Below are 25692 nucleotides of genomic sequence, written 5' to 3' on the forward strand. Positions count from 1 at the left end.
ACTCAATGCCATCATTCACATAGCAGAGCTCAAAACAAATAAAAACTTCTGCATACAATGGACTTGCTCTTTTTTCAAAAACTCCACAAGTGAGATGTACCTCTCTTTTGCAGAAAGGGCTGGGAAATTAATGTTTACCATAAATACCGGGTCTCTATTGTGCTGGCAGACCTCATTGTCTGTTCTAAACTAGATGTGAACACAGTGGGGTTGATTTACCTGGAGAGTGCAAAATCTGGTGCAGTTCTGCATAGAAACCAATCAGCTTCCAGTTTCTTTTTTTTGCGAAAGCTTCATTAAACAGTTGAAGTTAGAAGCTGATTGGCTTCCATGCACAGCTGCACCAGATTTTGCACTTTCCACTTTTAGTAAATCAACTCCTGTCTGTCCTAAACAAAGGGTTAAAGATCTAGAAGCTGGGCTTCTGCATTCTATATTGGTGAGGGGACACACTGTAAGGCCCCTTTCACACAGGGGAGTCTGTCGGCGGACTCCGTTTACCTCAGTGGGGGATCGATCTGCGGATCCCCGCTGAGCAGGCAGAGGGCAGCTCTGTCTCCGCGCTGTGTGTGGAGACAGAGCTGTCAGGTCCCCGCTGTTCTCAATGGAGTAATCAGATGGGAACGGGCCACCTGTCTCTGTTTGCATCTACGGACTGTCACTATCTGCGGGTCTTATTTTAATGCTTTTATTATAATACCTGTGTAAGTGCATTGTATATAGGGGGGGATATAGGGGATTCAATAAAGTTTATTGAATACTACACTATGAGTGGCTCCCTCCCTCTTTACATGTTGACATGCCTTATGATCTGAACTGCTCCTTGCTACTTGGGGGAATTTGGGGATAAGAATCTTGGTGGCTTCCTCCTTACCATACTGGCTTAAAGAGGAATGCTGAGTAGAGTGGTGTTTAGCCCAGGAGACCTTATATCTCTATCCGTTTGAGAGTATCCAATTCGTGGTTCAGTCAGTGAGGTCCAATTAACATCTTATGGAAATGACAGGCCTTTAACCCATTAACCTCTGGTTAGTGTGGGACCATTGGGAGAGGTTGCACGTGGTGTGGTGAAGGACTATGAAGTTTAACCATTAATATTCCCTCACATGGTGTACTTCGGGATCATTTCTAATTATTATGGACTGATTACATGAGACATTATGTTTTGATGTATGATTTTGTGATACATTTTTCCATAGTCCCATTAACTGCATATACTTAGGATTCTATTCCTGAGTCTTTTTATATGTTTCTAATTATTGATTAGCGCCGCCTGGTGCTTTGGCTCTTTTGATCCAATACACCCTTTTGTATAGAACTGTATTAGTTAAACTGACACTGTACACAAACAAAATGTATGTCCTTTTTTGCCCCAAAAATAGTGCTTTCTTTTGGTGGTATTTGATCACCACTGTGTTTTTTAGTGTTTGCATTATAACCAAAAAAAAAGACAATTTTGAAAAAAAAAAAAAAATACTTATTGCTATAAAATACATCCAATAAAATCACATTATTTCGTAAATTTAGGCCAATATGTATTATGCTAAATGTTTTTTTGTAAACAAAAATCCCAACATGCATCTAAAAACGATATTATATATTTATGGAATTTTTATTTATTTATTTTTTTATACTAGTAATGGCGGCAATCGGCGACTTATAGAACAATCTGACACTAACTGACACTTATAATGTCAGTTAGTCACTTATGTAATCTTCGAAATGTTTTTTTTTTTTTAAACAAAAATCCCAATATGCATCTAAAAACTATATTATACATTCATGGAATTTTTATGTATTTATTTTAAAGGCGGTGGTCAGCGACTTATAGAACAATTGAACACTAATTGATACTTTTGACGTTTTGTGTTTAGGTGACATTAATACAGTGCTAAAAATATGCATTGTCACTGTACTAATTACACTGGCTTTGAAGGGGTTAAACATCTAGGGCGATTAAACGGTTAACTTTGTGCCTAGCCAGTATTTTTCTGTACTGTGTCAGGTTCTTTTACTAGTGGGAGTGATGGATTGTATTGCCTGCTTTGTAGGATCAAACAATCCATCCCTTCCGCCCTGTCAGAATGGAGATCTGCATTGTTTACATAAGTAAATCCCCATTTTGTGTGTTTTACTGACGATCAGCAGGTGCCGGCGGACATCCAGTGCCCAGCACCCGCAGATCGGCTTCTGCTGTGAATAATCACAGCAGAAGTTGCTGGCCTGCAGGTGGCGTGCACGTGCCCCCTGCAGGCGGCAGTGCAGAATAACATATATACATGTGATTTTGCACAGGAGCGCTGCCATATAGTAGTAAAACTTTAAGTGGGTAAAATGAAGAAAGGCAAAAGTGCTGTATGAAGCACCAGAAGTGATTTTAAATCTTCAGCTAGGCTGCTAATTAAACCAAGACTATGGCATATTATAATAGGCATACTTACAAAGGCCAACATTGTACCTGCTAGACACAGGGGTATCTCAATATAAACAAAGGAAGGACTCTACAAATGAACACGTTAAAAGTTAAAATTTAATGTCACTGCTGAACTGAAACTTGCACTGTCATCCCTATCCTTCCTCTGCTACCTGATGAATCACTCCAGAGGGAAAGGTATGTGCATATCTGGAACCTTGGGACTTTAGTGGCTTCATTCCTATTTCTTGACACTAGCTAAGTAGTGAAGCCAAAATCAGGATGACAATACAAGTAGTTTTACTTTCAAAAACAAGTCACCAATATCAACACACACTAGAAAGTTCCCCTAAAAGCGTAACTCCCCTTTTTTTGAGAAAAAACATTCCCCTCTGGGTGATCTCTGTACATTACAAGCATTTTAACAAACTTTGTTGTAGATTCCTACCAATTGTTATTGTGAAGAAATCATTATTTGTTCCTCTGTACTGAATGGGTCAAATGGGAGTGGATTCATAATTATCTATCAGCTGTGGCAGCTGCAGAGCTCTAATGAGGAAATCTGCTGGGTCTGCATTCCTTTAGATGCATTCCTATTGGGAGTATCCCACCAAAAATGAAATTTTTTGTTGCAGGGGATGCCAGAAATCTGACTTGTATCTTAGGCAGACTTCTGGGAAAATTGGTGAGCCAATCAAACAAACAGGAAATTATGTTTCTGGGGTGTGGTCAGTACACATTCTGTGTACAGAACACCTCCAGGTAGCCATATTGCATTGTATTTTTAGAACATTACAACAGCTGCAGAATAAAAAGTAAAGGTAATTTTTAATAACATTTAATTACAATATGATTTGTGTCGCAATACGCTATATTGTTTTTTCTTTATTTGCTGATTTTTTTCCACGAAACTGGAGTTACCCTTTAAGCAGAACTTGCAAGGTTATGTGCAAGGAGCTGTTATAAATCATGTTGCGCTATAGATAAATTGCCTTGTGTTTACTAAAATGAAAAATAAAATCTCCAATTATGCTTCTCTTTCAGACATCAAAGCAAAGCATTTAAAAGACAGCAGCTTTCCATTTCTACACGTGGAAAAATGTCTTCACCATTTTGGATGGAAAAGATGGCTACTGACAGGTCAGTCTAGGTTGGCAATTTCTGGTACTGTGTACTTAGGGAAGTTACTGAATAAGTTCATCTAGCTGTCAAAAATAAAACCTATCTGCAACTTTTAAGCAGATATAGGTAAAGTAATTTGTGCATATGGAGTCCTCATAATAGCAGGTTACCTGAACCAAATTTCAGAGGCGTAACTAGAACCTTCAGGGCCCCGATGCAAGAAACCATGAAGGGCCCCCCAGACCCCTGGCCGGGGCCCTTCCCTTCAAGCCCGGGGCTCTTCCCACTAATCCTGGGGCTCTTTACTCTCATTGCATGGCCTTTTATTATGGTCCCGCATCAGGATCCTTTCACAAGTTCTGCAGTGGGCCCCCTTCCTGCAATCTTGGGGCCTCCCCACAGTGGTGAAATGCCAGGGCCCGGTCGCAAGTGTGACCTTTAAGATCCTAGAGGTTCACCCACCTTTTTGCTACTGGGCCCCCTGGAGCATGGGGCCCGGTAGCGATTGCAACCCCTGCAACCCCTGTAGTTACGCCCCTGCCAAATTTTATGTAAACCGAACTGAGAAAAACGGGTCCAGTGCCTTTTAGGCATGACAATGTACTTAGCACAATGTATTTACCATGTAAAATCTCTCATTGCAGCACTCAGCATGTCACTTAAAAAAAATCTATGGCAATGGTGAGCAAACCATAACAAAGACCTGTTTTACTTAATCATTTAAGGCCTTAGTAGTTGCCTTGTGCAATAATGAAAGCTACAGATGGCCTTGAAAGGTATCCCAAGAAAAAAGAAAATCCACTTTTGCATCTTGAGCTTCGGTCATGCATAATTGGGCACAAGTTGAAAAAGAACAGAGAATTTTATTTCCAACTAAAAGTTAGGTACGTAAACCTCTGCAAGTTATCGTGTTAAAGCCAAATTCTGGGTAAGTGGGTATGGCTATTTTTGCATAGTTACATTGGGCCAGCTTAGACCAATACAAATATGCATGTGTCATACCTGACTGATCCATGTGGAAGTCAGAAATCAAAACAAAGCTTTCTCCTATTGGTTCAGGTGGAAAACATGATATCTTTCCACCACTCCACCTTGTCCAATCAGAGAACACCTTGCATTCATTGAGAACATGCAATGTGCTGTCAGAATGGTGACGGTCGAATGAGTGATATCTTGTGTTGACTAAGCTGTAGGGCAACCTAATGGTGCCTAGTACAGTGATTTCCAGCTTCCATGGGGATCAGCCAGGTATACACATATACACTTTGCAATTATCCAAGATAGGCTAATGTAAATATGTAAAATGTTCATACCAGGAACTCAATCGTAAGAAAAATTCAGTTGCAAAACAAAACATGAATGTCACAAACCTAAACGCCATTGTAGGCACTCTCCCCAGACTTTAAAATACAAAAAGCAAGAATGTTCAGGAAGTTTGTGATGAGAAATTTAGAATATGCTGGCCATCATATATCCCTGAAATGTCATAAAACCTAAAGCCTTGTACATATTGTATGATTGGCTTTTAAAACTTAACTGAAAAGCAGCATATTCCCAAAGTAGTTAAAAACATTGTGAGAGTCCATTACATTTTTTTAAGCCTTTAATTATTAAAGTGGAGTTCCACCCAAAAGTGGAACTTCTGCTCATTTGCTTCCTCCCCCCTCTGGTGCTACATTTGGCACCTTTCAGGGGGGAGGGGAGAAATGGGTACCTGTTTTTGACAGGTACCCTTCCCCACTTCCGGGAGACGGCGCCGCCCCCTCCTCCTTCCCCTACCGCCGAGCCAATCCGAATGCGCAGCGCGCTCCGTGCGTGCGCATTAGGGACCCGCCTGTGAAGCCGCAAGGCTTTACTGCCGGGTTCCCTCACTGACAATGGCGGCGGCAGCACCCGACAGCCAATGGAAACATCGGCTGTGGTGCCGACATCGCTGGACTCCAGGACAGGTAAGTCTCCTAATATTAAAAGTCAGCAGCTACAGTATGTGTAGCTGCTGACTTTTAATTTTTGGAGGGGGAAAGGGGAGGCTGGAACACCGCTTTAACTAGACTAAGACAATCTTTTTCCTCAAACAGTATGTCAGTTGTGAATAATATAGCAATATAGGCAACATACAGCTGTTCCTTTGCACAAGCCAACTTTCTTTATCCATGGCACAGTGTCAACAGTTCTTTCTGTTCCTAGACCCAACCCCCTGATGACAAAACCAGTGTGATCCAGCGGGAATGAGCAGGATATTGCTTCCTACAGGCTCTAAGAATAGAAAGTGTCTATGTGCAGCCATGTGTGCAGAAGTGCTCTGCTTTTTCTAATTAGAAATTAAAAGCCTAAGGTACATTTTGTCACTAATCACTTTGTCACATTAAACTATGCTAATGTGTCCTAGTTAGATAGCCAAACTTCATATTTTTAGTACAGGGCCCCTTTAAAGTATAGGTTCCAAGAACCCTTATCTTAGTATTTGAATACGTATCATGTAGCTGCAAAGCAGCATTTAGTAGACTTCAGCAGTCGATATATCATCTTCAACACCCGCATTACCAAAAGGTTCATCTATTCTAATGGAAAGCAATAACTTTCTATGTGAATTTCTGTACTTAAATTATTGCACTGGATGAGAAAACTGAGATGGGGACACTCCACAGGTACAAGATTGGGGTAGTCAGATGCACTTAACCCAGGGAGAGAGTCCCAGCAGGCTTCAGTTGCCCCCAATTAGGATGGCTGCTTGCTTTATCAGGAGTTCCAAGTAAGTCCTAAGATGTGCACAAAGGTGGAAACTCTATAAAAATACAGCATATGGCAATTTTTAATGTACAAGCGGCGACTACCATGGGGTTATTTAAAAAATAAAAAATCACCTGGAACTACACTTTAACCTCCCTGGCGGTATGATTCTTTTGGATTTTAGGTGCTGAAAGCGGTACCATTATTTTGCATGTAATTCTTGTGAATGAGCAGTCCAAACCAACTGTATACATTTATTATATATATTATATATATATATATATATATATATATATATATATATATATATATATATATGTATACATATATTATGTATACATATATTATATATATATATATATTATATATATATATATATATATATATATATATATATATATATAATGTATACAGTTGGTTTGGGCTGCTCATTCACAAGAATTACGTGTATATATATATATACGTGTGTATATATATATATATATATATACATATATATGTATATATGTATATATATATATATATATATATATGTGTGTGTGTGTGTATATATATATATATATATATATATATATATATATATATATATATGTATATGTGTATATATATATATATATATATATATGTATATGTGTATATATATACGTGTATATATATATATATATATATATGTATGTATATATATATACATATATTTACATAAAAAGTACAGTAAAACTGCAGGAAATGGCACTGGGGGGCAATGTAATGTGATTTTATTTTGAACGGTATCAGTGTGTTTGGTGCATTTTACATTTGAATTTGTCGCCGGTTCCACCCCCCGGCGGACGTCACGTCGCCGGAGACGGAAGCCGGGGCTCGCAGACGATCGGGAGGAAGCTCCGCCGCCGCATACCGCTCGCAGTCTTCGCTGGATCCCGGAGAAAAGGTAAGTAAAACCTCCTCCAGCATCCAGCGATCTTCTTAGCGCTACCCCGAGTGTGACTCGGGGTTACCGCTTTTGGCACTAAAATCTTACCCCGAGTCACACTCGGGAATACCGCTAAGAAGGTTAACAGAGACAGCGAAATAAGTAGTCAGTAGACATTTCCCACCCTGACAAATTTAGATTTTATCTGATCTAGATGTTTCAATTTTAGGGTTATCTATGTACCCCTACACTACCCAATTATCATCATAACCTACCTTTACTGTCCACAGTGTTTTCCAACACTTCTGATCAAAATAACCTACCTTCATCTACCTTTTATTCTTTGTTATTTGTGTTCAAAGTCTACTTTTCTGTAGTTGTAAAATGATTATAGTGCCATTAACCACTTGACCTCTGGAAGACTTACCCTTCTTCATAACCAGGCCATTTTTTGCAATGCTGCACTGCGTTACTTTAATTGACAATTGCGCAGTCGTGCAACGATGTACCCAAATAAAATGTATGTCCTTTCTTTCTTACAAATATAGCTTTCTTTTGGTGGCATTATGTTACCCGAACAATATGAGAGTTAATTTATCTCAGACAATATTTGGGTTAAAAATGAGAGTTCTATGACTCTGAATGAAAACTTTAACACAGCAATTATTTATTTGTATCGGATCGCCCATGTGAAAGGGGCCTAAAAATGACAACAATTTAAAAAAAAAAACCCAAAACATTATTTTTTACTTTCTGCTATAAAACATACTCATATGAAAAATGTAAAAAAATCGAATTTCTTCATCAGTTTAGGCCAATATGGATTCTGCTACATATTTTTGGTAATAAAAAATCCCAAAAATTGTATACTGATTGGTTTGCGCAAAAGTTAGTGTCTACAAACAAAGGGATATATTTATTCATTTTTTTATTAGTTATGGTGGTAATCAGTGACTTATGGTGGGACTGTGATATTGTGGCGGACAATTTGGACACATACTGACACTTTTGACACTTTTTGGGGACCAGTGACACTAATACAGTGATCAGTGCTAACAAATATGCACTGTCACTGTACTAATGACACTGGCTGGGAAAGGGTTAACATCAGGGGCGATCAAAGAGTTAAATGTGTGCCTAGCTAGTGTTTGTGCACTGTGTGGGAGGTGCTTTTACTAGGGGAAGGAATGGATCCATGTCCCTGGTTTACAGGAACACAGGATCCATGCCTTCCCTATTGACAGAATGGCAATCTGCCTGTTTATGTAGCACTACTCCCAAGGAAGCTGCTGGTTACGGGTTCCCCTGGGTTACCATTAGCAACAGTAGAACAATCTGGCATTTCTCCAAGTGTTTTTACCTCAGACAAGAATCAGTCCAGTTTCTTTGGTTTTTGTGTTTTATTAGGAACTTGGATAGGAGAAGGGATGAGTGGGATACTCCAACTGAATAGAACTATGCACAATAGGCGGGAACGCCTTGAATAAATGCTGGTTAATGCTGAGTAACACTGAAATTGAGCTAGTCACGGCTAGGCCGCTGGTCTCAGTCTGTCACTAGCTGTGACGCAGAACTGAAGGAACTCTCTGAGGTAATCTGTACTCTGAAGCAATTTGTACTCTGAAGCAATCTGAACTGTACTGCTGAACAACTTCAGGGCCCTTCCTGGCACCCCCTTTGTTCCTAATCTTCAGGGTTCACTACACGGCACCCCATTTACTGTAACACCCTGAGTGAGCTGACTCCTTGATCCCCTGACTTCTCTAGGAGTGGTCCCCTCTCTTAGGCAGACCCCTAGGCAGATCCTTTAGTACTCACGATACTGTTTTTCCCAAAGTCCTCTGCCCAACAGCTCCACTGGTCAGCAGTCCTAGACCGACCACTTGGACCACCTTCCTCACTCTGCAGGAGAAGAGACAGCCGTCCACCTCCTCCTGGGACTTTGCTCCCGCCAAAATACCACCCTGCCCCATGGGCTCTCCATTTTTTATCACCAATCCCATGATGCACCTTCTCAGGTGCCAATCCACTGGGACAGTTACAAAAGCTTGTACATCATTGGCCAGGTTTCCTCCACTGTCCAACAGCTCCCCCTATTGGTTGCAGTGGGGACACTCCCTCAGACCAGACGAATACACACTGAGCACAGGAGCACAGGGAGCAGGCCTAACTAAAGATCAGGCTCCCCTGATAAGCAGCAGGAGCATTAGATGCTTTTACCTAGCACCTGTCTAGGAGGGTGCTACATTTACATAGGCAGACTGCCGTTCTGCCTGTGTAACCGAACAATCGGTGGGTGCCGGCGGGCATTGAGTACGCGATACCCACCGCTGGGCTCCCGCTGTGGGTGAACACAGCAGGAGCGTGCTAGGGGCATGTGCGTGCCCTACCCAGAAGAGACAGATCACATATATATATATATACATGATCCGGTGCACAGGTACTACCCTGCAGCAGTAAACCTCAATTGGTTAATGTATTATGTAGTGTTCTGTAGTAATGTCGCATTACTTTGCATAGCTTAGTTTCTCTGACTTATTATCTGTCTTTTTGAGGTTACCTGTACTTTTGGTATTGCAAGGCAGGTCAGTGCAAATATCAGCAAAATAATATGTTTTATTATTTCAGATATTGCTTTTAAATAGGGCAAGGTAGTACACATAAATAAAAAAAAGCAATATACAAAGTGAAATAACCTTGGGTATTCAGTCAGAATTCACTTTACCGATTTACCAACATTGTGTAGACAACTATGTCTAAAATCTGTCTAAGGCTACATGCTGACAATGAGGTATATGAATATTGCACATACTGTGGACTTTTCCTTTACAAGGTAATAAGTTTTGATTTACAAGTTTCATTCTATCACTGCCCTGTCTTAAAATAACACATATGTCAGAAAAATAGACCCTTTCTATCTATTATACACATTTAATTCCAACTATGAAAAAGCCGACAAATGTGTATTTAGCCTTTAAAGGATTTTTCCTTTCCTTGAGGCTATTCAAGCTTATTTTCCTCCTTTTTTCAAATTTCCCTGCATGGCGCTACTCCCCCGCCCCCATAGCACACATTTGAAGGTATGTGTTCCACAGCACTTTGTGGAATCTCATAGACTTTAGATTCCAGTACAGATAAAAGCCAATTAAAAAACCTACAAAACAGACACATTGCTAAGCAGACAAGATCTTAAGATTATCAGGAGGCACTTTCAGTCTCTCTGATCTACTGCAGCCCTCATCTGTAAAGGAGGATGATAGAGTGAGAGGTTTGCGTACCTTTCCTCTCATTAAATGGTCTTGCTGTGCCGCTCCGAACACCTGCACTATTACGCTCCTTTCTTGGATTGCTTTTAATAAGAAAAAATTAACAAAGTAAAATTTGTTGACAGTTGTGCACAGTCTCCTCAGCGGGCGCTCTCCCTCTCTGCTGTCACGGTCCTCATGCTCATTTCTGCAGGTGCTAAATACACGCTGACAAGAACATATGTTACTAATCTTAACCTCTTCACTGCCAGATGGGCCCTCTCACTATAAAGGCTTCCTTTGTTAAGTGCCTGACAAATGCACATTAAGATAATCCTAATTCACGCTAAGTGTGAATTTATTATGTTTGCTAATTACTTTATTTCACGGCTGGCATAGAGTGCAAATGGTTTAAAAAAATGACTTTGTTTACTAGTAGAAAAATAGGAACATGGTACATGTGAGATATGGTTATACATTTTTTATTCTATTTTAATAAACTCGGATGCATCAGATGTGTCAAAATATGGCAACCTCCTTTATATGGCACCGTCTGCCACTTGTAAAGCAAAGCAAATGAAAACTTTCCCTTATCACGCTAAAATAATATTTTTTAAGGGTAAATCAATTTTTGAACATGATTCCTCCATAGAGCACCTATTTGTATACATGGTACTTTTTTAAAACTTTAGAATAATAGCTGGAAATTTATTTACTTTCTTTGAATTTATATTAGACATATACAGAAATTTTGTCATCTTAACCTGATTTGGGCTCAATCTCTAGATGCCCATACACATAGATGCCATATACATAAATGGCCAATTCTGTGCAAAGTAACCATTTAGCACCCTGGTAAAAAAATTTGAATCACTAAAGAGGAAAAAGAAGAATTTAAAAAGAAGACATAATTAAGGTCTAATTCTAGTTTAACAATGTATAGCTTATTTAAAAAAAGGGTTCAAATAAAAACATTTTCAGGAGAGAGATAATCCCTGATTATCAAATATCTTCCCTGTTTGATATTTTTAAACATGTCTTGTGCCTATTCACACACAGGAGTAATTGTATTAAAGCAACTCTGTTACTATCATTTCAAACTAAGACCACCCTGGAAATGAAAATGATGACTACCTTCCCAGCAGGCAGTGTTTTGAAACGTTGCTGTTTTGTATATATATGGCCACTACTCAGGGGCGTATCATGAAATGAGTGGACCCGTGTGCAAGATAAAATGTTGGCCCTAAACATTGATAAAAAAAATGTGGCTAAATATTGGGTGTGGCTTAAAGGGGTGTGGTTTAATAGAGTCTGAGATAACTTACATAGTGCAGAATTCAGTAATGTTAAATAGGGAATGTACAGTGCAGAGTGTATGGAGGTGGGTAGTATGTGCAGAAGAGGAGTGCGGAGTGTTTGGGGGTGGGTAGTATGTGCAGGAGAGGAGTGTGGAGTGTAGGGTGATGGGTAGTATGTGCAGGAGAGGAGTATGGAGTGTAAAGCCATGGGCAGTATGTGCAGGAGAGGAGTATGGAGTGTATGGCCATGGACAGTATGTGCAGGAGAGGAGTATGGAGTGTATGACATTGGGTAGTTTGTGCAGGAGAGGAGTGCGGAGTGTATGGGGGTGGGTAGTATGTGCAGGGAGAGGGGTGCTGAGTGTATGGGGGTGGGTAGTATGTGCAGGGAGAGGGGTGTGGAGTGTATGGCAGTGGGGAGTATGTGCAGGGAGAGGGGTGCTGAGTGTATGGGGGTGGGTAGTATGTGCAGGGAGAGGGGTGTGGAGTGTATGGCGGTGGGGAGTATGTGCAGGAGAGGAGTATGGATTGTATAGCCATGGGTAGTATGTACAGGAGAGGAGTATGCAGTGTATGGCCATGGGCAGTATGTGCAGGAGAGGAGTATGGAGTGTATGGCAGTGGGTAGTATGTGCAGGAGAGGAATGCGGAGTGTATGGTGGTGGTTGGTATGTGCAGGGAGAGGCATGCTGAGTGTATGTGGGTGGGTAGTATGTGCAGGAAGAGGGGTGTGGAGTGTATGGTGGTGGGTAGTATGTGCAGGAGAGGAGTGCGGAGTGTATGGTGGTGGGTGGTATGTGCAGGGAGAGGGGTGCTGAGTGTATGTGGGTGGGTAGTATGTGCTGGGAGAGGGATGTGGAGTGTATGGTGGTGGGTAGTATGTGCAGGAGAGGAGTGTGAAGAGTATGGAGGTGTGTAATATGTGCAGGAAAGGAGTGCAGAGTGTATGGTGGTGGGTAGTATGTGCAGCAGAAGAATGCAAAGTGTATGGTTGTGGTTAGTATGTGCAGGAGAGTTGTGAGGAGTGTATGGCAGTGGGTAGTTAGTGCAGGAGAGGAGTGCAGAGTGTATGTAGGTGTGTATAATGTGCAGGTGAGAAGCGTGGAGTGTACAGTGGTGGGTAGTATGTGCAGGATGGTGTCGGTAGGGCAGTGGACAAGGTCAGTATTTCTTTATTATTTTTTTTTTTTTTACAATTGAATTTTTCAGTATTTTTTTGTTTCATTTGTTTAAAATGATTTCTGGGGCATAGTTGATGGTGTCAGTAGGGCAGTAGAGAAATGGACAGTGTCAGAGTTTTTTTCAATTTTCTTTTTTTTTTACAATTTACATTTTTAAATTTTTTATTTATCATTTAGTTAGCAGGGGACCAGGCTTTCAATACACCCAGCAGTGGAGATGGAGAGATCAGTAATACAAACATTTTAAGACAGTACCTACTGGAAAGGTAAGTATTTATCTTCTAATTTTACAGGGTGGTTTAAAATAAATTTTCTGCAGTTTGCAACAGGGTCACTTTAAACGCTCATGAGGATTAACAAGATAAAAACAGATCCATAAATGTATGTCTAGCTATGTGTATTAGCCTTTCTAATGAGAGTGCTGCGCAGACTGTTGGCGCTAAATAAATCCTTAATAATAATATCAATAATTTATCCCTTGCGTTACAGCCTCTCTGTTCCTCTCCTGATTGAAGCCCAGTTTGAGGGTGTTACTAATATTTTGTGTAGTTTCTATTGCTCCCTGCTCAGTAAGCCCATCTGGAGGAGGGTCGTGTCAGCTAGTTGTCTTCCACCCAGTTCTCTTGTTTCTCTCCCTTTGTCTTTTTATTATTCACTAGGACATGGGTGCCAAGCAGCACTATGCCTTTGACTGCTTGGATTTAGGAGACAGGGCTACATACTGTCATTGGTTGTGAAGGGGTGATGGGCTGTGCACATCATGGAAATGCTATGCTGCCTGGTCATCTGCATCCTAGCAACCAATGACACTTTGCAACCTGGCCGCCTTAATGCTGACAACCAATTCAAAGACAGAGGGAGTGGAATAGGTGAACAGATGCACCCTCTTCCCCTGCATATATAGTAATGGCTCTTGTCTCATGGAAGTACCTGGTTTCTGAGACTAGCACTCTGGTCAGACAGTGGTGGTGGTGATGGTGGTGGGGGGGGGGGGGGGGTATGCTGTTGACCTTACTATCTCAGCAATAACACAACGTAGGAAGAGGGTCAAATCGCTACTTCTAATTTGTCAATTTGTCACCCAAGGGACAGGAGGAACAAATAAAATGTTTGGTAAAACTTCTTTAGAAAATGCACCTTTATGATCCTAGAATGCTAGTCACCCTATAATATTTTATTTTAATATAAGTAATCATCTCTCCATATCATAACATCTAAAATATCTATTTTTGTTTGAACAAGTTCATTTGAAACAATGTTAGCTTCATATTCCTTAAATGAATATAACAGACCTAAAGTAGGTATCGTATCATCAAGTGTATTGTGCTCAAAAGAGGAGACATTTCCAGAGAAATGGTGGTATAACACACGTTGGTGCATTACAGTTGATCAGTTGCTCATTACCAGATCACCACAACAGTTTTAAACGAAATGTACTTTATGTGTGTTTTTTTTTTATTAGGTAAATTATGTAATTACATATCACAGCAATTTTGTAATAATAAATTTACATTCAAGTACCTAGGTTATTTAGTATCCATCAATCATTGAAAAAGTCCAACATACCACTGAGAATGGTATAAGGCTGTAACTTGTAAAGCACAGTCAGTAGTTGAAACATGAAAAAGGAAGCAGCCCACTTTATGTCGCCGGCAAGCAGTTTCTGTTGTTGCTCTCTTCTTTTACACTACATTCACAACAAAACACTCTCTTCCCACACCCTGTTTCTGTATCTGCATGTAGAAAATCTATTCCTTTGCATCTGGCCATCCTGTGAGATACCAGAAGATTGAAGCACAGAGTGGAATCAAGGAGGCATGAGCTATTTTTTAAATTCTTTTTTGAGTTCTTTTTAAAATCTTATAGTAGATTCCATCCTAATGGGCCTGTGGGGCCTTATCTGACATTGTGGAAACTGTTCTGGTGATCTGTGATTTAAAATAGCGAGTCTTCAATTGAGTTTTCAGAAATGGCAGGTTTGCCTAATTGGTTTATTTATTCAGTCTTTACAGAAGCTCATACTCTGGGTATAGGCACAATAAAAATCAATTCTGCTTTACACACTGTAAATACTGTATACATACCACTAGACTATGTGCAAATAAGTAAAGCAATTTTTTGTTATTATTTACTTTATTTTAAACTTTGAGTTTCTTTGACTGACAGTGTGAAATGTAGACAGTAGGGGGTGCTGTGGGAACTAGCTCTCTCAGACCAAGTAGTAATTGCAGAAAAAATAAAGATACAGGCAACTGTTCAGGTAGTGGAAACATCTTTTTTTTTTTTCTTTGTGTCTTGTTTACTTGATTCTAATTGATCCATTATTATCTGCTGCCGTAGATCTATAACCTAGTTGCCGAATTCTTAAATAATTTCAAATTTATTGCTTACCTTATTTATATTAAAAATTGAACAAAATAAAAAGAATAGTAGAGCTGTTGCATATACTGACCAATAACATCTGTGAATTCATTTAAGGGTTGATTTACTAAAGTAAAATAGGCTGAAAGTGAAGTTGAACTTTTCATGTGACCGTTTCACAAAGCTTAGAGAATGTGGTGAAATTTCACTTTGCAGAGATTACCAAATCATGTACACCGAAAATTTAAAAAACAGCATTTTGAACATGATTGGATGATTGAAGTCACCAGAACTTTGACTTATTCACTATGCTCTGGGGACAATTCCCTTGCAAAGTGAGTGCCTTTAGTAAAGCAACCCCTTTATATTCAGAGACTAAGGCATGTAACTTCACTGGTCTTTAGGAGAAATAGCTCCACTGTTTTATACTTTTCCTTTATCCAGTTTTCTAATAATGGCTAACTTTTTTTTATAATGGGTAAGCTATTTTGAACATGATTGGATGATTGAAGTCACCAGAACTTTGACTTATTCACTATGCTCTGGGGACAATTCCCTTGCAAAGTGAGTGCCTTTAGTAAAGCAACCCCTTTATATTCAGAGACTAAGGCATGTAACTTCACTGGTCTTTAAGAGAAATAGCTCCACTGTTTTATACTTTTCCTTTGTCCAGTTTTCTAATAATGGCTAACTTTTTTTTATAATGGGTAAGCTATTTGTACAATGTTCCTAATTTGGCTTTAAATTACCTAGTTTGAGGTAAGGGGAAATTAATTAATGAAATACACTGTTACCTAAATGTTATATGATGTTATGATAGAAGATAAATATTCCCAAATACTAAGCTTTACTATCTTCAGGTAATAAACAAAAATGATCTAACAACTATTCTTTATAGCTAGAAAAGAGCAGATGTCTTTTCATATAAAAAAAATATGCTGAAGCTATGGGAAGTGCAAAAGAAAACATATTACTTGCATCTAACTAAATACTAGTATTTAGTGATTGCCCCACTAATATAATTCACTGGAGTTATGGCTATGCTGAACGTTCTAGGACCTCCTGTTGCATTCTCACCTATAAAGCCCCCAAGAAGGAAACTGTTAAGTGTTTTTTTCTATGCAACACTTCTAAATATAAATTTTAACTGAATCGGTCTTTTAAGATATTCAGTACTGCTGTAATTTTATCAAATTAGTGCCAGTCCCTTTTTTTGTTTTCTATTGAATGAATAAACCAAGTAACAATGACAGAATAGGAATAGCCAATGAACGTTTCTTTGAATCACACATCCCAGTTACTACTTTAATGAGTAAGAATCCTTAACTTGTAGCTTAGTCACAATATAGAAGCATGGGAACTTTTTCTTGACAAGATTTAACTCTTGTTAGATTTTCTTGCAAGAAAAGGAGACCAGATATTATTCCTCTGAACACAGAGGAACCCAGTAGACCCATTTGGATTCTTTTTTTAAGGTTGGTTTTCCCTTAACCTCCCTGGCGGTCTGATTATGTCCAGATTTCTGTGCTAAAAGTGGTACATTGTTTTGCATAGAAATCTGTTGTTTTACATTTTAAAACTCACCTTCCCCTGTGATCCCCTGCCATCCTCCCCCGCCGTCCTTCCGCTCTCCTCCCGCTGTATGGTCGGCCGATGCCAGGCACCTGTCTTCCGCTTCCCTTCCCTGCAAGCGTTGCGATGCAGGGGGGGGTGGAACTGGCGGCAAATTCAAAAGTGTAAATACACTTTCACCACAGGATTGCACCTGGTTACTTTTCCAGTGCCCTGCCTGTGCTTTTCCAGTTCTTTGTGCCTGGAAAATAGGGAACGACCCTGGCGTCCAAAAAGCATTTATTTTGTGCAAAAGCGCTTTTAAATGAACTAGAAAACAGCAACAGCGAAACTGAGTTACTTAAAAAACTTAGCCATAGCGATTTGTGGGAAAATTCGTCATTAGGTACGGAAAGTGACGACAGTGACGATTCTGATGTCTCTTTCTGGCACATAACTACATTGGAAATTCCGAAGAATCATTTGATATACTTCCCAAATTCCAGAAGGTATGTGCCAGAAAGAGACATCAGAATCGTCGCTGTCGTCACTTTTTTTTTCCAGTTCATCTAAAAGCGCGTTTTGGACGCCATGATCGTTCAAAATTTTCCAGCACTGGAAAAGCACAGGCAGGGCACTGGAAAAGTCACCAGGTGCAATCCTGTGCTGAAATGGCATGATACAGTGTAATCCGTTAATTCGTTTAGTGTTTTTACACTTTTTAATTTGCCGCCGGTTCCAGCATCCTACGTCGCAACGCTCGCAGGGAGGGAACCCGTAGGCAAGCGCCGGCAATCGGCCGTGCACAGAGTGGGGAGAGACTGTGAGGAGGACAAGGAGGACGGCAGGGGAGCACAGGGAAGGTGAGTAACATTGCGGGGTAATCCCGAGTGTGGCTCGGGGTTACCACTTTTGGTACTGAAAGTAACCCAGAGCCACACTCGGGAATACCGCCAGGGAGGTTAAGAAATATGTTTAACTTTCAATGAGTGTGTGTTCATTTACTTTTAAAATGCCCACAATTCCTCATTAAAGGAGGAGGAGCAGACGATCTTAGACAGCCCTAAGGTGCTGCTTTAAAGGGTGGCCTGTTCTTCATCTTTTTTAGGGACCCTCCATTGAAGGTTATAGATGCTGGTATCAGCATGGTGGGAAATGTATTTATTTATAGCCCATCAGCCTTAGATTGCAGCAGAATTCATTTTCATGGGCACTAGATAAGGCACTTTTCTTAATATTTTTTATTTTTTTTTGCTTAAAATAGAACTAAGACCATTGCAAATATATTCTTCATCATTTAATTATTATTATTCTTTTTTAATTCTATTATTTTGTCAGGTTTAATATAAAATACATAGTAAAAACAATATGTTTAGGTGCTTTAAATTTTGAATAGCACTTACAGCTGGGTTTAGTTTAAATATAAGTACCGTATTTTCCGGCGTATAAGACGACTGGGCGTATAAGACGACCCCCCTAATCTTCATCTACCGGTAATACTTATACTTAGGTTACCTTGAAGATATTATACTCGGCGTATAAGACGACCCCCCATTTTTGGGGGATTTTTTTGAGGTTACAGTATGTTTACAATTAAACAATAAAATCACCTAATACTTAGAGCTGAGTAGATCTATATGGTTAAAAAAGAAGTTTGAGATTTAAAAAAGACAAACATTTATACTTATCCCCGCCAGCTCTGCAGAGAGAACTTAGTGAACAAACACCACTGCTCGCTCAGTTATCCAACTCCGCTCTGTGACTGTCACTGGAGCACTGGGCTGTGGAGGGAGTAGGAGGAGCTGGCTCAGGCTTCTAATAGATCACTAAAAGGCTGAGCCAGGTGCCAGTCCAGGCCCCTGGGTGGACCAGCCCACTTTAGCCCACTGTTCGTTGAAAACAGATCACAGGAGTGCAGAACGATTTGTGATCCATAGAAGAAGTATGGCCAAAAAGCTTTGGCCATACTTTTCATTTAAGCTTAATTGGGGTGAAATGTGTCAGTGGGGCATGACCTAAAATGGGAGTTTTCCTGGATGACTCCAACCATTTGCTTTAGATGCTTTGCTGCCCTTTGCAAAAATGGAAATACTTAACATGTTTTTAGTGACTGTGGTGTTGAAACATGACCGGATGAAGGATTTTGAGCTGTTTGGGCATTCCAAGTGTTTCTTTAATATACCAAGAAAAAAGCACTAAGCAGTTTTGTTAATGTTGAAAATAAAACAAAACCTTTCCTGACCACTGACTTTTAACTGATTTAAAGGTGAAAATTGGGGTAGATCAGCATTTTGACTTGACTTGACTTGTTTGACTTCTAGCAGGGACTCGACTTGACTTGCTTGCTTTTCGCCACAGTAACTTGGGACTTGCTTGAGACTTGAAGGTTAAGACTTGAGACTTGCTTGTGACTTGCACATGTGTGACTTTCTCCCATGTCTGGAAACAGGTTAACAAAAGAATTAAAAACAAACAAAGTACAGTAAAAGTACAGTAGGAAGAGTAGAAGAACATAAAAATAACTGACAGGACAACTGTTTTTGGCTTTTTTTTTTAACACTGTTTTTTCTGTGAACTGCAATTTTCCAGCTTGGGTCTCTCAAAATGTCGATAGCCATCGAACATCTTTCGAGACCCTGTGTTTGTGTGCCCTACACTATGTCGTGCTGTACCCTACACTAATACTCTACTAGTGTATGGTAGCGACGGAAACAGTCCCCGATGCAGAGACCAGGTTGGCCAGGACAGTCGGGACAATAATAACGGGTGTAACGCCTACATCCGCGCCTGCTACAGACACGACATCTTCTTTGGGGTTATCTTTGGGTAGGGGTACATGGGAGGACTTGTGGAAGGTGCCTCTCATGCAGCTGGCTCACTGCATCTGGAAGGGGAAGTTGGACAGGAACACCTCCTGGGTACAGGTAGGCATTGATGATCTCTTCCTGGAATTCTCGGAAGGATCCGGTTTGTCCTGACGCCCTGTAGAGGACAAAGGTGTTCAGCATAGCCAATTTGAATAAATAAACAAACACATTTTTGTACCAGCGTCTGGCTTTACGGGCAACTAAATACGGCGCCAAAAACTGGTCGTTAAGGTCCACCCCTCCCATATTAAGGTTATATTCGTGGACACAGAGGGGTTTCTCCATAACGCCAGTTGCCGTAGAAATTTGGACTGTCGTGTCTGGGTAAATGGAGGACAGAACGAAAACATCCCGTGTATCCTTCCACTTCACTGCAAGCAATTTGTCCATTTTCAAGCAGGCTCTCTCCCCCCGACTAAGACGGGAATTTACAAGCCGTTGGGGGAAGCCCCGGCGATTAGGTCGCACGGTGCCACATGCACCAAATTGTACTTTAAGAAGGTGACTAAATAGTGGCACGCTTGTGTAAAAGTTGTCCACGTACAAATAGTACTCCTTTCCAGATAAGGGTGACACCAAGTCCCAAACTATTTTGCCGCTGCTCCCAATGTAGTCTGGGCAGGTGGGGGGCTCCACAGTGCTATCTTTTCCCTCATAGACCCGGAAACTAACTGTATAGCCTGTGGCCCTGTCACAGAGCTTGTACAGTTTGACCCCGTACTTGGCACGCTTGCTGGGGAGGTACTGTTTTATAGCAAGGCGGCCAGTAAATTTAATCAGGGACTTGTCAATGCAGACAACTTGTTTGGGGGTAAACAAGGCTGCAAACCGCTGATTGAAGTGGTCTATGAGGGGCCGAATTTTGTGGAGCAGATCATATTCAGGGTCTCCCCGAGGACGACAGATTTCATTGTCGTTGAAATGCATAAATCGCAGAATTTGCTCTTATCTCACCCTGGACATGGAGGCAGAGTAGACGCGCATATGGTGAAGTCGGCTAGTGGACCAATATAGCCGCAATTCACTGTTTTTGGTTATGCCCATGTTGAGGGAAAGGCCCATTTTAAAATCGGGAACTGTTATAGGTTTCCAGCTGAATGGTCTGGCAAGCGGCAAATTTGGGTTGGCAGCGATGAATTGTTGTGCGTATGAATTTGATTGATCTACAATAGATCTGAAAAGATATTCCGTGAAGAACAGCTCAAAAAAATTCAGGGGCGTAAAACCAGCTGTCTCCACATGAATTTCAGGTTAGGCAGTGAATGGGGGAAGTACTGGTGCTGTAGTATCACTGGGTTGCCAACTGGGATATGCCAGCGCATCATGGAGGGCACTATGGGCTCTACGGGCCTGTGTTCGAATACGCGATGGCTGCGGGCCACTACTTGTGCTAGCCATCGCACCAGCTTCAACTGCACTTATGGGACTCGCCACATCACCAAGTGTTCCTGCAGTGCTGGTTTTACTAGGTCCAGGGTGTACTAGGCCGCTGGCACTTGCCAGGCCACCAGAAGGATGAGCAGCACTAGTACCGACACTCTGCTCCATACAAGCACCCTGCAATTCCTACATCTCAACAACTCCAGAATGGGTTTGGGTACACCTGGGTCTAACAGGGACCCATCTGTCATCGGAGCTATCTGTCAGGGAGCCGCTGCTGTCATCAGGTTCGTATACTGACCCCGATTCTGCCAGTGAGGCTTCCCCATCGCTCTCATCTGACATGGTAAGTATACTGTAAGCCTCTGCACTACTGAACCAATGTTTGGACATTTTAGTAACTAAATTTACCGGTACAGTAGTGTGACTCACAGGTAATAAAAGCACCTGGTTGTCAAGGACTATTTCAACCGCTACCAAAAAAAACTGCTAATGCTAGCAGGGATCAGGCCTGACTCTAACACAGCAGTTTTGTGTGTTGTGCTTTTTTGTAAGTGACAGTAATCTATTGATTACTACACTTGCCTGGGCGGGGTGGGCTGGGCAAAGGGTTTAAACGCAGGTGCTGGCAGGAATCAGTGCTTATCGTGCAAACACCGCATTTTGGGAACCCTAAACGATGGGGACGCTAGTATAGTTCTGATCAGATCAGATATTGATCTGTTCAAACACTATACTAGTAATGGAAGTGTATGCGTGTGTGTGTGTGTGTGTGTGTGTGTGGTAATCAAGGGCTTATTTCTAACTATGCGCCGGGGATCTGCGCTATTTTAGACTGACGCTAACACTAGCTAATGTCACCTGTGTCACTAATAATAGTGATCAGAAAAAAAACTGTACACTATAAAAGTGATACTGTGACAGGGCAATGAAGGGGTTAATTGGGGGTGATCAGGGGGTTAAATCTTTATTGGGGGGGTGGCGGAGACCCTAAACCTCCTTGGGACAGAAACGAACTTGCTAGCGCTAACTCAAGTCACAATCACACTAATACAAAATACAGTAAAACACTATATTACATGTGTATTAGTGTGCAATGTGACAGGGGGAAGGGGTTAACTGGATGTGATCAGGGGGGGATCAGGGGGTTAAACCTTAAATGGGTGGGTGGCGGGTATCCTAAGTATAAAAGGAACGGCGGCAAGCGCTAAACCTGGTCACAAGTCACATTTATACGGGTATATAGAAAATTATATATACTGTATACAGTGTGTGTTGTGACAGGGGGTGTAGGGGTGATCAGGGGGGGATCAGGGGGTTAAATCTTTATTGGGGGGATGGCAGGGACCCTAAACCTCCATGGGACAGAAACTAACTCGCTAGCGCTAACTCAAGTCGCAATCACACTAATACAAAATACAGTAAAACACTATATTACTTGTTTCTTAGTGTGCAATGTGACAGGGGGGGGAGGGTTTAACTGGGGGTGATCAGGGGGGGATCAGGGGTTAAATCTTTATGGGGGGGGGGTGGCGGGTATCCTATGTATAAAAGGAATGGCGGCAAGCGCTAAACCTGGTCACAAGTCACACTTATACGGGTATATAGAAAATGCTATATACTGTATACAGTGTGTGTTGTGACAGGGGGTGTAGGGGTGATTGGGGGGATCAGGGGGTTAAATCTTTATGGGGGGGTGGTGGGGACCCTAAACCTCCTTGGGACAGAAACTAACTCGCTAGCGCTAACTCAAGTCACAATCACACTAATACAAAATACAGTACAACACTATATTACATATTTATTAGTGTGCAATGTGACAGGGGGGAAAGGTTTAACTGGGGGTGGTCAGGGGGGATCAGGGGGGATCAGGGGGTTAAATATTTATGGGGGGTGGCGGGTATCCTATGTATAAAAGGAACGGCGGCACGCGCTAAACCTGGTCACAAGTCACACTTATACGGGTATATAGGAAAATGCTATATAACGTATACAGTCTGTGTTGTGACAGGGGTCGTAGGGGTGATCAGGGGGGGATCAGGGGGTTAAATCTTTATGGGGGGATGGCGGGGACCCTAAACCTCCTTGGGACAGAAAAAAACTCGCTAGCGCTAACTCAAGTCACAGTCGCACTAATACAAAATACAGTAAAACACTATATTACATGTGTATTAGTGTGCGATGTGACAGGGGGGAAGGGGTTAACTGGGGGTGATCGGGGGGTTAAATCTTTATGGGGGGTGGCGGGTATTTTAAGTGTAAAAGGGAGGGCCGCAAACGCTACACCTGGTCACAAATAACACTTATATGGGTATATAGGAAAATGCTATATACAGTATAGTGTGTGTTGTGACAGGGGGTGTTGGGGTTAACTGGGGAGGGGGTGATCGGGGGTTAAATATGCCTATCTAGGTGTGTGTATGTGTGCTTGGTGCAGTACTCACAGTTAGATGTGCTCTCTCCTCTCGATGAATCCAAAAAGGATCTTGGGAGGGGAGAGCGGGTTTTTTCTGAGCCTGTGTTTACATTACACAGGCTCAGAAAAGATTCTGATTGGGAAGGACTGATCAACAGATCCAGGCCAAAAATCATTGGCCTGGACCTGATGACTGATCGGTTCTAAACCCAATCAGGTCATCAGCAGGACCGCGGGCGCGCGGGACCGCGCCCAGAACAATGGGTAGTACTACGTCGCTTTGCCTGCACGGGGCTGACTTCCGCAGTAAATGTACTTGCGGCAGTCGGCAAGCGGTTAACAGGTGCATGTAATTTCAATGTTTTTTTCAAATTTTATACAGCAGTGATATTTCTGCGCCCAGCAAGAGTAACTGTGAGGGGTTACAGTGTTCAGGCACCACCAGCACCCAAGGCCCAATTTTTCTGCACCTGCTTGACAGGTGCATGTCATTTCAATGTTTTTTTCAAATTTTATACAGCAGTGACGTTTCTACGCCCAGCAAGAGTAACTGTGAGGGGTTACAGTGTTCAGACACCACCAGCACCCAAGGCCCAATTTTTCTGCACCTGTATGCAAGGTGCATGTCATTTCAATAATTTTTTCACATTTTTACAGCAGGGCCCATTCCTGCACCCAGCAAGAGTAACTGTGACGGGTTACAGTGTTAAGGCACCACCAAAGCCCAAGTCCTAATTTTTCTGCACCTGTCTAACAGGTTCATGTCATTTCAATTTGTTTTCTAATTTTATACAGCAGGGCCCATTCCTGCGCCCAGCAAGAGTAACTTTGAGGGGTTTACAGTGTTCAGGCACCAGTAGGGAAGGGTGAATGGCTTAGGCCAAGCATCATTTTGGCCTAAACATCGCCCATTTAGGTACTGGTTTGCCCGCCGAGCACACAGTCAGTAGGTTAAGGCTTCCCTGATGAGAGTGGAATTTAAAAAAATAATTGTGAAAAGAAAATGTAAATTAAAAAAATTGGGGGACCCTTTGGGTCTTGTATGGCTTTAAAGGGGAATCCCATGACAGAATTAAGAAAAAAACCGGCGTGGGGTCTCCCCAAAAAATCTATATCAGGCTCTTTTGGTCAGGTATAGATATGAAGGGAAACTCCATGCCAAAATTAAAAAAAAAACAAAAAACAATGTGCCCCCCCCAAAAAATCAATACCAAATCTTTATCTGAGCATGCAGTCTGGGAGGCCAGGCAAGGGGGGATAAGCGAGTGCCCCCCCTCCTGAACCATACTAGTTCACTTGCCCTAAGCATGGGTAGGGTGCTTTGGGGTGCCCGGGTGAGGAGCTTATCGGAATCTGGAAGCCCCCTTTAACAAGGGGGCCTCCAGATCCTGACCCTCTACCTATGTGAATGGGTATTGGGTACATACCTACCCATTCACCATAAGGTGTACAAATAAAAGAAACACACAAGACAGTTTTTGACAAGTCCTTTATTTAAAAAAAAAAAAGTGTCCCCAAATGTAAATCCATCGTCGATTGCGCTGCCCGCCACCCCCGAAAAAATTAAAATAAAAAAAGCTCTGCTCTCGGTGAACGCTTCCCGCGGACTGCCTATTCGTGGTTTGACAGTTCCTATGTAGGGAATGGGCAGGGCTACACCGGTGATGTCACTCGGCAGCCCCGCCCCTCGCGACATCACCAACCCAGCATGCACAGGCCCGTGATGTCACAAGGGGCGGGACGACCCAATGACTTCGCTGGTGTGGCCCCACCCATTCCCTATATAAGAACTGTCAAACTGTGAATAGGCAGTCTGCAGGAAGCGTTCCCTGAGAGCAGAGCTTTTTTTTTTTTCCAGGTTGGCGGGTGTGGCAGGTGGCGTGATTGACAATAGATTTACATCTCTATTTTTTTTATTTTTGAATAAAGGACTTGTCAAAAACTGTCTTATGTGTTTATTTTTTGTACACTTTTTTAGTGAATGGGGAGGGGAATGATGTACCCAATACTCATTTACATAGGGAGAGGGTACTGGGATCTGGGGGCCCCCTTGTTAATCACTTTCAGACCGGAGGATTTGGCTGCTAAATGACCAGGCCCTATTTTGCGATTCGGCACTGCGTGAATTTAATGGACAATTGCACGGTCGTGCGACGCTGTACCCAACGAAATTGACGTCTTTTTTTCCCACAAATAGAGCTTTCTTTTGGTGGTATTT

General features: G+C 41.7%; 1 protein-coding gene across 4 annotated transcripts in view; it reads left to right on the forward strand.

Moving 5' to 3' along the window:
* The window catches only part of LOC309551399 (uncharacterized protein), a 1058733-nt gene that overhangs the window by 229410 nt on the left and 803631 nt on the right, over positions 1–25692 (forward strand). Inside the window, exon 1 of one of the 4 annotated variants that reach the window (XR_014225077.1) lies at positions 3512–3577. The exons of 1 other annotated variant lie outside the window; for it this stretch is intronic. The gene's annotated coding sequence lies outside the window, so the exon portion shown is untranslated. Of the gene's footprint in view, positions 1–3511; positions 3578–25692 lie in introns of those variants that run through there. 2 more of the 4 variants (XM_082251972.1, XR_014225078.1) reach the window with 2 other exon arrangements.

The sequence above is a fragment of the Pelophylax lessonae genome (genome assembly GCF_965119305.1).
Source record: "Pelophylax lessonae genome assembly, chromosome: 3".
NCBI classification, from domain to species: Eukaryota; Metazoa; Chordata; class Amphibia; order Anura; family Ranidae; genus Pelophylax; species Pelophylax lessonae.